The following is a 12715-nucleotide window of genomic DNA, read 5'->3' on the forward strand; positions in this document are numbered from 1 at the left end:
GTTTCCTGTGTTGGAGACAGTCAATCTGACACAGGAATAACCTGTCCTCTGCACCCAGGACGCCTGCAGTGCTGAGCCGTCTGCATTTGCTAGGGCTACCGGCTGCCACTTACTCCAAGGAACAGGGCGGGAAGAGTCCACACGGAGAGGGGACGCAGGTTGGTCTCTGCTCCCCCTCAGTCACAAGCCTGCTCCTGGTTTCCCTGCACAGCTCCCCCAGCCACTGCACCCCTGCCCGTAACCAGTAGTGGCAGGGTCATCTCCACGGGGCCCTCCCTCCCTCCACAGCTTCCAAAGCACTGACGGGCCCTCTCTGTCCTCCCTTTCCCAATTTCCATTCCTGGCTAGATTTAAGCTGGTCCCACAGAGGGCTGGGGAGGGCAAGCTGCAATCCCCATGGCCAGGCAGTTCGACCCCAGACACCCTCACTCTGTCACCTAGACTGGCGTGATCTCAGCTTACTGCAACCTCTGCCTCCCAGGCTCAAGCGATTCTCCTGCCTCAGCCTCCCAAGTAGCTGGGATTACAGGTTTGCACCACTACCACCCAGCTAATTTTTATATTTTTAGTGGAGACAGGGTTTTACCGTGTGGGCCAGGCTGGTCTTGAACTTTTGACCTCAAATGATCTACTTGCCTTGGCCTCCCAAAGTGCTGGGAATACAGGTGTGAGCCACGGTACCCAGCCCACCCCCATTATTCAGCACCATCAGACGTGCCCTTGTCTTGCCCTGCACAGGCCTGGTTATGTGTAAAATACAGCAATACGGAAGCCTGAGCGTCTGTAAATCTGCCAGCCGAGTGGCCCTGCTTAATTACAGCTCCCAAAACACCCACTATGGCTGCATCAGCCCTGTCGATGGTGATCCATTGCCCTGATCCATTGCCTCCTTGGCCACGGGTGTTTTCCCCTAAAGGAGCCGGCCACAGGGCATGCTTGCCCTGCCCCAGCTGAGCACTTTGCAGAGTCCCACGCTGTATCATCCATCCTCTAACAGAGCCGGAGACAGGACAGTGACCTGTTTGGCAGGGGTGTGTGTGTGACTTGTGGCTGCCGTAACAAATCACCACAAACTCACTGGCTTAAAGCAACACACATTTGGCCGGGTGTGGAGGCTAACACTGTAATCTCAGCACTTTGGGAGGCTGAGGCGGATAGATCACAAAGTCAGGAGATCAAGACCATCCTGGCCAACATGGTAAAACCCCGTCTCTACTAAAAATACAAAAAATTAGCTGGGCATGGTGGCAAGCGCCTGTAACCCCAGCTATTCGGGAGGCTGAGGCAGGAGAATCACTTGAACCAGGGAGTCGGAGGTTGCAGTGAGCTATCGCACCACTGCACTCCCGCCTGGTGACAAAGTGAGACTCCATCTAAAAAAAAAAAAAAAAAAGCAACACCCATTTATCCTCTTATAGTTCTGGAGACCAGTGTCTGAAATCAAGGTGCTGGGAAGGTTGTGCTCCCTCCAAAGATTCTAAGGAAGGCTCCTCCCTCGACCCTTCCAGCTTCTGGCATTGCCGGCGGTGCTCGGTGCATTTGACTTGTGGCCACATCACTCCTGGCTCTGCCTCCATCATCACGTGGCCCTCTCCCTGTGCATCCGTCCTCCCCTCTTCTTAGAAGGCACCAGTCATTGGATTTAGGGGCCACCCTCATCTTAACTTGATGAAATCTGCAAAGACCCTATTTCCAAATAAAGTCCCGTTCACAAGTTTGGGAGGTTAGGATTTGGACATGAAGGGTCCACAGCCAGCCTGCAACAGTGGGTGTCCCCTGCAATGCCAAGCGGTGACGGGGTCCTCACTCCTCCTGGGCCATGCTGGACATATGACTTCCTTAGACTGGCCAAATTCTGTTTCCCTAGAACCCCTGCCCACAGGTCCTATTTCTGCCCTTGAACAAAAAGGGCCAGATCGACTTCCTCCTGCTCACGACAGACTTTGAAACTGTGGAGCATCCTGACAGGCCTACCCTCTCCCCAGTCCCCCAAGGCTCCCAGCTCCAATTATGACCTCCACCTCCCCACCCCAAATTGAGGAGGTAAGTCCCTTTGTGCCCAGCTCTTGGGCCAGGCCAGCCCCAAGTGGTCACTGTCCCTCCTACAGCAAGTCACAGAGTGGACCCCAAGTGTCCCAGGAGGACGGGCTAGTGGAAGTTGGGGAGATGAGCACACCTGGAGGCCCAAGGCACGTCTATACCCACCGAGGAGATGCTTCCTCTCAAACATGCACTGGGTGGTGTGGTGGGGCGGCGGGGGCTGCTGGCAAGGGCAACACCAGCCAAGGTCTCCACACTCAGGACTCTGGAGCCCAGCACGGGGGGGGCGCAGAGATGCCAGGCAGCTCTTCCCCCTGAGCCAGGCTATCCGTCTGCTATTCAACTATTTTGCAAACACAAACCCTCAACACGTAAAACCGACAGAAGAGGAGCTGCCCCTTCCCAGGCTGTTGTGAACACATGTAACCACACGATGAGTCTTCATTCCCGCAGGCTGATGGCCCTGTGGCATCAGGAGCATCTGTGTGTGCCTGGCATGCAGCAGGAACTTAACTAAGCCATTGGGATGAATGGAGGAATGAATGAATGAATGCACAGAGGATCTGGCTACAGTGGAGACAGGGAGCTGGAGTTTTCCCTTCTATGCCCCCTTCCTCCCACTTTGCAGTCCATGAGGCACCGCCCTGGAGTGAAGGGCAAATTTGGCCTTGGGGGAAGCAGGGACAACCACAGTCAGGGCAGAAAGCCTCGGTGCCACCCCCCTTCCAGGGCCTGGTTCCCTGCTCTGGAGCTGAGCTTTCCCTGGGCGCAGTAAGAGCAGGAGAGTAAAGGTGGGTGAGCTTTGAGAATCATCCCAGCCAGCCCCTGCCTTTAGGGCAGCACCAGGGCAGCGACACATTCACGGAGGATCTCGACCCCTGTGTGCTTCCTTCAGACCCAAGAATCAGGATGAGATCGGCAGGCAACAGGTGCCCATGTGGGGCTTGGATGTCTGTGATTCCCAGGAGACCTAGGAGATCACCATTGTGAGCTCAGGTCTAAGCCCCAGAGATCTGGGGAGGGTCTGATCACACCGGTCCAGAAGCAACCTCAACACTGTATGTAAAGTCAAAGCATGGGTATGGCCCATACGTAAAGAGTGCCCTGAAATTAATAAGAAAACAACCCCACGGAAACATGGACAAAGTATGTGAACAGGCTGTTCACAGAAATACACATGCAAATGACCAATAAACACATGAAAAATACTCAACCTTCCTCAAGCTGGGGAAATGCAATTAAAATGATGAGATGTTTTATATGCTTAGACTGAAAAATAAGAAATAATAACTGGTCAGGTGTGGTGGCTCATGCCTATAACCCCAGCACTTTGGGAGGCTGAGGTGGGAGGATTGCTTGAGCTCAGGAGTTAGAGACCAGCCTGGGCAACATGGCAAAAACCTGTTTCTACAAAAAATAGAAAAGTTAGCAGGGCATGGTGGCACATACCTGTAGTCCCAGCTACTTGGGAGGCTGAGGTGGGAGGATCACTTGAGCCCAGAGGGTCACAGCTGCAGTGAGCCATGATCGTAACACTGCACTCAAGCCTGGGCAACAGAGTGAGACCCTATCCAAAAAAAAATTAAAAAATTAAAAACCCCAAAAAACAAACAAACAAAAAGAAATAATAATAACTGATGTTGGTGTGGGAATAACATAAAGAATCACATAGTGTGGAGGGATCTGACAACTTTTGACTTTTTGTAAAGTAACCCAGGTGTAGTTTTAAGTTAAAACATAAGATACACATACCCTTTGCCCCAATAAGTCTACTGTTGGGGTTTTCTCCAGGAAAGCTACGAGTGCCAGGAAACCACATAGTGCATGGTAGTGTCTGTGCATTAGTTTGGGAGGAGACATTTCCAGTTGCTGACAGTGGTTAACAGTTGGAGGTCAGAGGTCGCCCCAGGAGAGCTGGATTTGGGGAAGGAGGTCCCAGACCATTCATTTCACTTTACACACTTCTGTGTTGTAAGAACAAAGAAGCAAATATTTTTATAGCTCATGCAACTGAATTTTTAAATGACTAAGAACATCATTTCAAAGTAAAGCCTTTCAACTCTCTATGCTATTACAGGTAGGGTTCCAGATTTAGGGAATAAGAACACGGGGCACGGTTAACTTGGAATCTCAGAGGAACACGGTTTTTTGTTTGGGTTTTTAGTGTAAGTAGGTCCCACGCGATGTGTGACACACACCTATATAAAAAAACCTTTGTCATTCATCTGAAACCCGAATTTCATTGTGTGTCCTGTGTCTGGCAACCCTGGGGACAGCAGGAGGAAAAGGAAGAAACAGCTTCACAATCTCTGCCATTTTAATGGATCCATTCCCTCTCCTTCCTTATGAAAACCTGCTGTGTCCAGGGTGATATTTCTTTCTCCCGGTAATCACACGCACGCACGCACACTCACAGGTGCTGACCATTCGTCACCCTCCGAGAACAGTCTGACTCAGACCGAGCATTTCAGCAGATGCTGATGTTCAGCGTGGCTCCAATCTGAGAGCCAAGATGTCACTTCAAACTCATCCTGCTGAGACCTGAGCCTCTGGAGCAGGGCTGGGGCTCTGCAACGCTGTGTTCTAGCCTGACAGTGCCCGGTTCACAGAAGGGAGTTGGCAAATGCAGGGAGACAAATGAATGGCGGAGGCCCTGGTGCACGGTGGAGGGGCCGGCATCCACCTCCTTAAGACGCACGGTGTCCAGGCCCCAGCCCCAGGCTCTTCCTCAACGTGTCGGGCAGGGCTGCCCCACATCTGTGCCAAGGCCAGCATCCTGGATGGTCTACCCACTGCCAGGTGCTCCTGCTGTCCTCTCCTCCCACACAACGCATACTCCTCCACACAGAAGGGCCCAGGCCCTGCTTCCAAAAGCAGACTCCATGTCATCCGGGTACCGTCAAGGTGCACAGACGTGGGCTGAGAGCAGGGAGCTGCACTCGGGCCTGGAGCCTTGCGTGGCCTCCGCCAAGCTGTGGGTTGCTCGACCTCCTGGAGCTTCAGTGCCTCCATCTGTAAAAGTGGAGGTCGATGAAATATCCTTGAAGGGGTTTCTAAGCATTTCCAATAGTTTAGGGTCAGTGGTGTCCTCAGCTGTCCTAATCCATTTAGTGCCGGTTGGACTTCAACCAGACACTTCAGAGCATCCCAGCCAGAGACACGGGACCACTAGCTGCAAGAAAGTTCCCTCTTGCCCCTCTCCTTGAGGCCTGGGGGGGGCTCTGCAGGCCCAAGTATCCTCCAAGGAACCGCTGCTTAACCCGAGTGCTTGTCGAGCCGCGGCAGCCACAGACCAGACGTTAGCGTTACAGCCCACACTGATCTTTGTCAATTACACTCCAGTATTTGAGCTCTAACCAGCTTTAAATTGAATCAGGACAAAATCATCAGAATAAAAAGAGACCAAGCCACAGCCTTTCAATTCCAGCACTGGAAAAAAAAAAGTTATACATTTCATAATGGCCTTCTACCCCATAATGAACAGGAAAAATAAATTAGATTCCAAGCTAAGGGTATATTTATGCAATTTCATTATGTGCCCATGAGCAAGCCTGGTTTTCACCAAGATAAAAATGAGCTCTCAGAAACACTCGCACTAAATAAATGGAGTGATTTAACAGCTTAACGGGAAGCGTGGAAGAGGAGCTGAAGGACAATGTCAAAAAAGAGAAAATAAAAATAAGAGAAGCTTACAATGTACCACCATACTCAGTGTACAAAGTACCAGTGGCGCCTGGAGTCTGCAGCCCACAGCGGGTCCGCCCGTCCCTCTGGAGGAAGCAGCTCTGTCCTCAGCACTCCAGGGACCTGCAGCCAAGAACAGTGGAAGGGACACGGCTTCTCCCCTTGACACACAAGCCCACGTGATGGCAAAGCCACCAAGGCTCTCTCTGCACCCCGGTGAGTTACCCTGTTACCATCAAACCCCTAGGCCTCAAGTCAGTTCTTCAGGTCCACCCCGGCTCCCAGCAAGAGACCACTCGCCCCGGAGCAGGATTTCAGCGGAAACTCTGGCTTCGTCTCAGCCCTTTCCATGCTGATCAGTAACCTTTCTTCATCTCACTGGCAGAGCGCCTCTTGGTTCTCTCTTTTGCTTGTTTCAGGGCCCTCACGTTTGATGGCACCAGTTTCGACGGCAGAGGGACACCTCCTGCCAATGTCACCAGGTGGGCCGTGGAGCACAGGGCTCCTCCAGGGTCCCCACGCGCTGGCTGCCGGGGCCTTCCCTCGAGTGTCTCTTTTCACAGAAGAAAACCATGTTCTCTGCTGCCTTTAAACTCCTTGAGAGCGTCGACTTTTTTTTCATGTATTGTTTATCGTGCAACACTCCGAGACCTCTATGTGAGAGGCGTTTTATAAGTTCAGGTTGTTGTGAAGGTTGACAAAATAATAGATTCCTTTTTATTTTTTCTGTGGATATTTACAAAGCTGGAAATTGTTTCCTGAAAACCCTGGTGGTGTCTAACTGGGGCAGACTCCAATTCAGACAGCTCAGAAGTCTCTCCCAAAAGGCAACAGCTTCACCCTCCCTGGCTGCCCTTTGCAGCCACTCACAAGCGGCTCCCCAACGCTGTCAGCAAGGGCCAAGGAGAAGGTAATGAACTTACACAGTGTGAGCGCTAGTGGGGCGGCTCCCTAGTCCCTAGATGAGGAAATCAGGAAGAGATTAGGAGGGATCCCAATGAATCAGCGAAGAAGCTGGGCTTAGACCAGTCCGTCTGATAGAAATAGCATGGCAGTCCCACGGGCAATTTTAAGTTTTCGAGGCCAGGCGCGGTGGCTCACGCCTGTAATCCCAGCACTTTGGGAGACCAAGGCAGGCAGATCACCTGAGGTCAGGAGTTCAAGACCAGTCTGACCAACATGGCAAAACTCCGTCTCTACTAAAAATACAAAAATTAGCTGGGTGTGGTGGCAAGTGTCTATAATCCCAGCTACTCCGGAGGCTGAGGCAGGAGAATTGCTTGAACCCAGGTGGCGGAGGTTACAGTGAGACGAGATCACACCAGTGCACTCCAGCCTGGGCAATAGAGCAAGACTCCGTCTCAAAATAAAAGGATTTTTTTTTTTTTTTTTTTTTACAAAACAAATGAAATTAATTGTAATCAATTTATTTAACCCAATATATTCAAAATATTTTTGGGTCAATAAGTATACTGTATAAGGGATTATTGGTCACATGTTTTACATGTTTTGTCCGTATGCTGGATCTTGAAGTTGGCGTGCACTTTTCACTCTACACATGTTAGCTGCCCAGCTCTCTCCTGTGGCCGGTGGCTGCCATCTGGGTCCAGGGAGGCACAGACCCCTACACATCACAGCTGCCTCCCTCACAACCACAACCCCAAGCCTAAAAGACAACCATTTGGTCACATGTAACCTGACATACAGCAGCTGAAGCGTAAAGGGGAATATGTCCAACACTCAGAACCGTATCTTTGCAAGTAATTAGTGATTTTCCAAAACCACCAGGAGACCAGCAGAAAATCACCTCCTCCACGCCTTAGTGAGCATCTTCTCTGTGCCAGGACCAAAGGACGTTACAGGTGCGAGTTTGCTGCATCTTCAGAGCTCTGCGATGCCAATGCTGCCTTCACTGTGACTCCCTGATAAACGGAGGCTCAGATAAGGCGGCCCAAAATTGCCTCAGTGGTGCAGAGTGAAAGAATGCCTAAAACGCCAACGTTCAGCACCCTCTGAGCGTAGAATTTCCCCTCCTGCAAGCAGGACCCCCTTGGAGCCGAACAGGTGCTCAACACCCCTACGTCTCTGGTGGGGCAGGCTTCAGCTCTTCAGCTACTCAGCACAGAGCGAAACCAAGGCCTTCCTGCCAACTTCACACTCCCCCCTGCACCAGCTCCTCCTTGATCAGGGCCTCCGAGGAAAAGGAATAAACAAACAAGCTGATAAATAAACACCAAGCGAGGTAGATGAAACGCACGGCGAAGATGAAGCATGCTGGGCACGTTCCAACCCCGTGGTCTTAGGTACAAAGCCCATTAACTCATCAGTGCCGACGGAGTTTGAATTCCGCAGCACCGTGTGATTCTTGGCTACTGTCCAGCAATAATTCAGAGCTACTGGTCAACCAGGAAAGACACAGCCAGGGTGGGCTGAATGGGGCAAAGGTGACATGCAGAGTGAGCCCCCTACCTCCCGAGCCAGGGTGCCCACAAGCAGCCTGAGAGAGGGTAGTCAGAGTAGCCGTAGCACCAAGTAAGGGAAACTCATGCCTCGGAACAGAGGGGCTTAAACACCCCTCAGCCCACCCCTGGGCATTGAGAGCTCCTTCCCCTGTGCTAAGGTGGAGGAAAGGCCCACAGATAGTCCTGCTGCAATCCTCACAGTGACCCTATGAGTCAGGCACTTCTATGTTGCAAGAGAGGAAGCTGAGCCCAGAGGGCTGGTTGGTGTGGTCCCTGGACCGACACTAGCCGGTCACTGTCTCAATATCACTTGTGTGGGTTTATCTTCCAGCCTTGTGGAAGAAACCTTGAGATCTACACAACGGAAAAGTACCAGAGTCAGCCCCCAAGGATGCCATGAGCTCAGGCGGGCTGGCACGTTGGGCCCTCGCCGTGGGCTGACTCTGTTCAACACGGTGATTGCTGGTGTTGGTGGAAGGAGGCATCGAGGAAATACAGAAAACTGGGAAGCTGTCCCCCCAGTTGCTGGGGCACTGATTTGGAGAAGGAGGTGACAGAGAAGCACAGAATGAAGAGGAGAGAAGAGAAAGAAAGCGCAGAAGGATAAGGAGCCCCCTTGAAGGCTTTGAGAAGTCCGCTTCTCCTGTCGACCCTCCACACCTCCCCTGCCCTGCCAACCCTGACACCTGCCATCCACCTGCACTCACCACGCCTGTCCCACCACAACCACCAGGCTCCCTGCAGACGCACCTGGCTGCCTTCCCCAGGGCTCAGGGCACAAACCTGCATCCTCGGGCTCTGTCTAGTCCCCCGAGCCGCCTCCTCGAAGCTCTTACATAACTTGGGTCCTTCCTCACCTCCTGAGCAGCGCCGCCCTCCCCCCACCTTCTAGACATGGGGGAGTAACATCTGCTCTCCTCACTCTTCTCCAAGAGAACTCCTTCCCCAACACCCGCACCCCAAACTCAAACACCGCCGCCCTCCCCAAAGCAGCAAGGGATAAAAAATAACATAAAATAAAAACATGCTACCACCACTACCCACCACATCATTAAGGGTAAAAAAAAAGAAAAGAAAGCTTGCTCCAACAAATAAAACTCTTTCCTTCTTGTTCCAGAAAAACAATAATGCATCCTGTGGGGAAGGAGCACAGGAAGTAGGCAGACAGGGCCACTCTACCTTTTCATCTCCATTGCTGAGAGCATCTTTGATAGTGCTTATTTTGTAAAAAGAAAGAAGTCCATGCAGATCCTTGTGCGTGGATGCACGCTGAGAGAAGATACCAGAATCCTGCTCTGGGAAGCATGTTGAGGGTCCCCATTCCTGCTGTCTCCCTCGCCCCTGCCAGAGGAGCACATCTACCAGGAAAGAAGGGACCAGCCGTGCTTGGGTTTTGGATCAAGAGGCCAGGATTAGCCTGATTGGAAGGCTCCCCAGCAACATAGGGAAGAAGAGAAAACAGCCCGGCTGGGGAGATGGCCACAGGGTCCCACCGGAGACTATCCCATGCCCTCTGCCCTTGCTCCTGCCTGGCCTCTCCCCACTTCAGCCACCTTGGCAACAATCAGCCTCCAGGGGCCCAGAGGGAGCAGCGGTCTCCCAGGCCTGACTTGGTGTTCCAAGATTCCCAGGTCACTTCCTTCCAGGTAGCCGATTGGCTCAATGTCTGCCTTCCCTTCCGAACACTTCCGAGAAAACAAGAGGGGAGTCCTTAATTCTTTCCCCAGGGCACGCTGTCCAACCCACCTCCTATTATCCAATTCCGCCTCCCAGCTGAGACTGCAGTTCCCCTTACAGCATGTCACCAGCTGCCCTGAGCTCTCACCACCCTGCTCCAGGTTCTCACAGCCACGAGAACGGTTCCGGACATGCACACTCAGGCACAGCCGTGCACACTCAATCCCACCAGCTCACTCGGCTCACTCCATTTATTTGGCAGTTCTCATGGGGCATGGAAGGTTCTCCTTTGATCATTCCTATATAGCTAATTGGAAAGACTGTGTGTGTGTGTGCACATGTGCACATGTGTGTGCGTGCACACATACATGCATGTATACTACTGCATAAGCCATCATGCTACAACTTGGATAAATCTCAGATATGTGGATACATCTTGCAGATTTGCATAATGACAAATATAAAGCAAATAATTTTCAATGGCTATAGGTAGATCCAGAAAGGTCATAGCCACAGTCTGGACCCCAGGAGTTTTCCATCTCCCTGATCTATAGTCCACCTGCCACCACTGATGAACGACAACCATGTGGACCCATCCAGGACCTCAGCGGAAAGCCCGAACCCCAGGCCGCTCTCCCACCAACACAGAGGATGTCACCCCAGAAAGGAAGCACAGGTTTACGGAGCACCAGCTGAGTGAATACAGACAGTCTCCCTTTTCAGCCCCACAAACGGCCATCAGATGAATGTCATCACCAATGCCCCACTGCTGAAGTGTGGCTCTGAATAAACACAGAGCCCTATCTGCTCAAAGCCCTTGATTTCCAGCACTCCAAAGAGCAAGACGATTCCCCTAAACAGGGATGATCGATGGCTTGTCTGTAGCCCCCTCCATGCCCACCCACCTGACAGCACCCCAAGCTGCACCAGAAGCAGCACATGGCTTGGTTCCCTCCCATCCACTGGCATTCTGGGCAGTACCTTCCTCATTCTTTTTTTTTTTTTTTTTTTTTTGGAGACATAGTCTCACCCTGTTGCCCAGGCTGGAGTGCAGTGGTACGATCTCTGCTCACTGCACGCTCTGACTCCCAGGTTCAAGCGATTCTCCTGCCTCAGCCTCTGGAGTAGCTGGGATTACAGTTATGCACCGCCACGCCTGGCTAATTTTTGTATTTTTAGTAGAGACGGGTTTCTCCCTGTTGGTCAAGCTGGTCTCAAACTCCCGACCTCAGGTGATCCACCCGCCTCGGCCTCCCAAAGTGCTGGGATTACAGGTGTGAGCCACTGCACCCAGTGCCTTCCTCATTCTTAAGTCCCACTACTCAGCAGGAACTCTGTTCAGGGACCAAAAGGGAAGGTGGGTCTGAGCCTGACCCATCCAGGACTGGACAAGGAGCCCCAGGGATCCCAGCAGGTGAACAATTACCTTGGGGCACCTGCGTCTGCCACAGGTTAGAGATAAAAGCATCTTTCAAGCCAACCCCCCAGGCGTTCACTTTTCTATTAAAAAATCACTCATGCCACTTTGGGAGGCCGAGGCAGGTGGATCACGAGGTCAAGAGTTTGAGACCAGCCTGACCAACATGGTGAAACCCCGTCTCTACTAAAAATACAAAAATTAGCCTGGGGTGGTGGTGTGCACCTATAATCCCAGCTACTGGGGAGGCTGAGGCAGGAGAACTGCTTGAATCCCAGAGGCGGAGGTTGCAGTGAGCCGAGATTGCATCACGGCACTCCAGCCCGGGGAACAGAGCAAGACTCCATCTCAAAAAAAAAAAAAAAAAAAAAAAAAAACTGTTGCTTGTGGGAGGGACAAAGAGACTAAGAATAGGACCTTCAGGAGCCGAATCCCCAGACAAGCCCTCCTGGTCCCTCTCTCCTCAGAACTGGAGCTGAGTCCACTCATCCAAACAAACACACACCCCCAGCACACATTAGAATTGAGAATTGTGTGAGCTTCACTTTCGGGGAACATCCACTGGGGAGAAGAGATCATAGCACAAGCCACACCGAGTCCAGGGGCTGCCATCCAGCACCTGCGGAGACCAGCGGAGCAGGCTTGGGGAGGATGGTGGGCTTTCGGGGGCAGCAGGCGGGGGGCTGTACCACAGCCCCTCTCCCTGGACAAGGCCTGGGTTGCGTACCTGGGCTGTACTCGCAGCCACGCACACCACCGATACACAGCCTCACCCAACATCCCCGGCACCCCAGTGAAGGACTCGGACCTCCAGCCCTTCACTTGGTCAAGCAGCCAGTGGGTTCACCTGATGGAGGCCCTGCCGAGGGCTGGCCAACCCCTGACCTCCTGGGAGAGGACCAGCCTCTCTCCTTACCCTATCCTCGACTACTCCAAACATTTTCTTTTCCTGTCTCCCCCCGTTTCCTCGAATATTACGGAAAAATCAAGTTCCCAGGCAGAGTTTCCACTCAGGGCTAGTGGCTTCTACCTGGGAACCTAGCCCAATGTGGCACAGGCTATGCCTCCCTTAAAGAAAGGGCAGGCGGTGGAGGCGGGCACAGCTCCTGGTGCCCCCAGCTCCAGCTCAGCTCCCGGAGTCTACCCAGGAGGGCCCGGCCTGGCACACAGCAGAGTTTCAGAGGCCACCAGAGCACTGGGGCCTCGGGCCTGAGGCTGCCCTCTCTGGACATGCCCCCACCTCACCCTCCCACGAGCTCCTGGAACAGAAGGGCTGGCTTGCATCTGTGACTCCCAAGGCTCGGAGGTCCAAGTCAGCGTCCTGCCTGTGGGGAAGACAGCAGCTCCGGTCTTCTCAAAGGGCCCGGCAGCCCCGTGGCATGGCTGTCACCACCCCCAAAGCCTGTGCACTTTATTCCTGCAGGAACCACAGCTG

At 52.7% G+C, this 12715-nt stretch overlaps 1 protein-coding gene across 36 annotated transcripts in view; it reads right to left on the bottom strand.

The window, feature by feature from the left end:
* The window catches only part of RBFOX3 (RNA binding fox-1 homolog 3), a 522239-nt gene that overhangs the window by 446618 nt on the left and 62906 nt on the right, over positions 1–12715 (bottom strand). The gene's annotated exons all lie outside the window — the stretch shown is intronic.

This window comes from Macaca fascicularis, chromosome 16 (genome assembly GCF_037993035.2).
Source record: "Macaca fascicularis isolate 582-1 chromosome 16, T2T-MFA8v1.1".
Taxonomy (NCBI): domain Eukaryota; kingdom Metazoa; phylum Chordata; class Mammalia; order Primates; family Cercopithecidae; genus Macaca; species Macaca fascicularis.